The 3,997-nt window shown below is 50.8% G+C and overlaps 1 pseudogene; it reads right to left on the minus strand.

Annotated features, from left to right (window-relative positions):
* Positions 1-2,368: 2,368 nt before the first annotated feature.
* On the minus strand, positions 2,369-3,136 carry LOC104622542 (annotated as a pseudogene).
* Between the last annotated feature and the right edge of the window lie 861 nt (positions 3,137-3,997).

Genomic DNA, 3,997 nt, shown 5'->3' on the forward strand with positions numbered 1-3,997 from the left:
CAGAAACGTTTTCTTTTTTTTCACTAGTTTTTCTGAGCCTGGGGATACCTGAGGAAGACTTGCAGGCCTGGTGGCTCCTCCACTGGCTCTTCTGGACCCACCCAGACACACATTATCCAAGCCTGCTGATTTCCACTTGCCTGAGTCCAGTTCCAAAGGCTATGGATGGCATGAGTCTGCAGTTGAAAACGTGAACAGAAATATTCACAGGCAAAATCTGATTTGAAATGTGCACCACAATATAAAGAAATCTGAGGTGCACTGGAGACTTTGGGGTTGCTGGAGATGTCTGTAAAATTCAGCAAAATTTAGTCAGCAGGGACGCACCAGAAATACTGCCTCAGGTGACGGTATCAAGGCAGAAGAAAAGTCCCAAGGACAAGGACAGTTTCCATCTCCACCCCACAGGCACAGCCAGGGTCTACGGGGGCACCTCTGCCCTCTCCTCCATTCACAGACCCGAACCAGGCTCCTTTTCCTTGAAAAGAGGGCAGAGAGGAGGCACCCCCTAGTAAAACTGCCCCTTTGTTGGGGTGTAACATTAGGAATGGGGGGACACAGACCCAAGACTGGTCCACAATATGGATCACCATATTGGCATTATACCCTTGCTCTGGCCACCAAGTACTACCAGCCTGGCTGGTTGCTTTGTCCACATCCAAGGTCCAAATCCAGCAGGCCAGCAGCAGACACGTCCAGGTGGACACACCTCCTCGCTTCCAGAGGGCATGTTAGAGACTTCTCTGAGCTAGAGTTAGCACACAGATCTAGGGCTAGCCCACTCTGGGTGCAGAAAAGGGATGGAGAAGGGGCCTAAAAATTCAAACCAAGAGGTAGAGAGAGAAAAACATTGGTGGTTGTATTTGCTAGCACCACTACACAGGCTCCAAAACCTTTATCTCAGCTTTTACTGACATAAATGTTACGTTGCTGCTCATGCCTGTATTTCTCTAGTAACCCATGCCATCATCCTCATCCTTGGGCAATGCACTGGTCACATCTCCCTCTTTCAGTAGATGTGGCCCTACTAGAGAAAATATACTAATGACCAGCTTACTGCTGTTACTACTGAGAACAGGAATGTTCGCAAAACACTTTGAGATACTTGAAAGAAGAGTGCTGATGACAGGTAAAGTCACGTTTTTATTACCACAACTAATGATATGTCAAGATTTGCTCTCAGTTTTGCTCCCTGTTTCCTCCCTAGCTGGCTGCCCCAAGACCTCTGTGGAAATGGTAGGCAAAGAGGTTTCGGGAGTTGGAGGCCCCCCTCCTGCTGGACTTGGCTCAGTTACACCCAGTGTGGGATCAGGGCTACTTCTCTGTGCAAACATGTACTTCAGTTGCATCTACCATTCGTGAGCAGGGGTTTTTCTCATGCTCGGAAGTCAGGCTGGCTCTGCACGTCCCCTGGAATCCAGAGACAGAGATGCTAAGACAGGACCTGGATGTCTCCTGTTACCACTGACTCCCTCTTCACCCCAAAGTGCCCAGCTCAGCCAAAGACATCAGATCTTCCCATCCTTGCCCATAGCAGGGTTGAGCGCACAGCTCTGAACAGCAAGGGTGAAGCAAACCCACGCTGTTGGCAGCAAGCCTGCAGCCTTCCCATAGCTCACAGCCAGGGAAGGACACTGGGACCTGGTCATCTAGGTCCTGGCAAGCTAGATCCATGCTGTCAAGCTGCCCCAGATGACAGCTGGCTGTGGCCAGTGCAGGGCAGCTGGGCCAAGCCAAGCAGGGCAGAGGACCAGCGCTCCCACCATCTCTGTGTCCTTGCAGCCTTCTGAGAGGGCATCAGGACAGAGGAGACCCAACGGGTGCTCCCAGACCTGAGTGCCTTCAGGGAGCATCACTGCCCCAGCCATGTCTGTTCCCATCCCATGGAGACAGTACACAGCTCAAGCAGAGGTGTTTGTGTACTGGGATAACAGGCACACATATTATATGTACTTCTTTAATCTTTTCTGTTTCATAAGATTCTCAATAGCACCTAAAGTATTCATAAACTGTATTTTTGCTTGCAGACTGTACAAATACCCAACAGGACAATGCAGGGGATCCCAGGAACATGGCAATAGTGGTAATCCCTGGTGTCTGGCTCCTACTGTCCCAATGAGTTGTTTCACACCAGTACATCTGGGAACCTGCCCAGCCTCTCTGCAACAGAGCTGTGGGTTGGATGTTGATGTCCGCTGAACACACTTACCTTGAAAAAGTTCCCATCCGGTCCACGTTTGCCAGGTCCCCACCATCTTTCATTCATTTCCCTCTTTTGAAAGCTTCACGTCACTCCTTTCGCCAGCAGCCCAGCCCAGTTGCCCATTCCCACCTGCCCAGCTATGCCCTACTGCCCAAGCTCCACAACCTGAGCAAGTAAACCACGTGCTCCCGGGTCTGCCTTGTTCTCCCCCATAGATGACGGGGTTGAGCATGGGCGGCACCACAATGTAGAGGTTGGCCAGGAAGACGAGGACATGCTGAGGAATATGTTGGCCAAAGCGGTGTGCTAGGAAGGAGAAGAAGGCCGGTGTGTAAAACAAGGCAATGACACAGGGGTGGGAGCCAGAGGTGTGCAGAGCCTTGGGGAGGCGCACAGGGATGGCAGGCCCCTGAGACACCTGAAGATCAGCACGTAGGAGACAGCGATGGAGGTGGCATCCACACCAGCTGAAAGGAAGTCAGCAACTACGCTGTACCAGATGTTGACAGAGATGTCAGCGCAGGCCAGACGGGCCACGCCAATGTGCTCGCAGTAGGTGTGGGGCATGATGTTGTGGCTGCAGTAAGGCAGCCGCTTGAGGAGGAAGACAGTGAGGAACATGATGCAGAAACTCCTAATTAAAGCTGCCACACCAACTTTCCTCATGATGGATCGTGTCAGGATGTCCACGTATCGCAGGGGGTCGCAAATGGCAATGTACCGATCAAAGGCCACCGCCAGTAAAACAGCCAACTCTGCCACAAAAATGAAATAGATGGAGAACATCTGCGCCAGGCAGCCACTGCAAGAGATTTGGGTGGACAGAGACCAGAGGACACTGAGGGTTTTGGGCACGGTGGCAGTGGACAGCAGCAGGTCGCACACTGCCAGCATGCACAGGAAGACGTACGTGCGCTTGTGGAGGCTGCGCTCCTCCACAGTGGTGACCAGCAGGAGCAGAGTACATCATACAGATGGGGATGGAGATCCAGGTGTGAGACTTCTCCATCCCAGGTATCCTCACCAAGATGAAGAAAGCAGGATGGGATCCCAACAGGTTGGGTGCTGACATGACTCGATGCAACACTTCACATTGTTTCTTGCTTGCAGGAGCTGTGTAATGGTAGAAAGAAAAGCTCTAAGAGCAGCTGAACTATGCCTGGGATACAATAGGGAGCTGGGCTCATGATTAGCATTGCTCATGGCACAGACACTTAAACTTCTCAAGCACATTTTATCTGCAAGTGTTAAATATTGGGCAATTTGCTCCATCACTGTGCCCCTCCACTATTCAGGTCCCTTTATCTCAGGTAGGTACTGTGATTTCTGCTGCTTGAGTCTTTGAAATAAGGAGAATCTTCTACCTGCAAGTGCCTGCAGCTGCCGGGAACTAGAGCAAAATATACAGGAGATTCACGCTTGAAACAGTGATTGCATAAATGCTTCTCTGGTTCACATATTTGGATGAGACCATCATTTATGCCACAACTGAGGAATCTACAGGGTTGGAAATATATTAAGGAAAATTATCTCCTCTCCCATGACTGCCACAAAGAAGGCATGTGCATTGCTCATCCTGCTCACACAGCTTTCGTGACTCAGAGCTATTTGAAAGCTGCCTACAAAATCAGGACACAAGGAGCTTGGTCCAGTCCTGTCCTTGGGACTTTGCCTGCCCATACCAACCTCTACAAAAAGTCTGTCTCTGTAACTGTGTGTGGGCTCGCTCCACCGAGAGCAAGGCGAGTGAAAGGCAGGGGAGACCCCCTTTCATCCCAAAAGCTCTGCTTCATA

Source organism: Phaethon lepturus, unplaced genomic scaffold (genome assembly GCF_000687285.1).
Source record: "Phaethon lepturus isolate BGI_N335 unplaced genomic scaffold, ASM68728v1 scaffold57996, whole genome shotgun sequence".
In the NCBI taxonomy this organism is placed as follows: Eukaryota; Metazoa; Chordata; class Aves; order Phaethontiformes; family Phaethontidae; genus Phaethon; species Phaethon lepturus.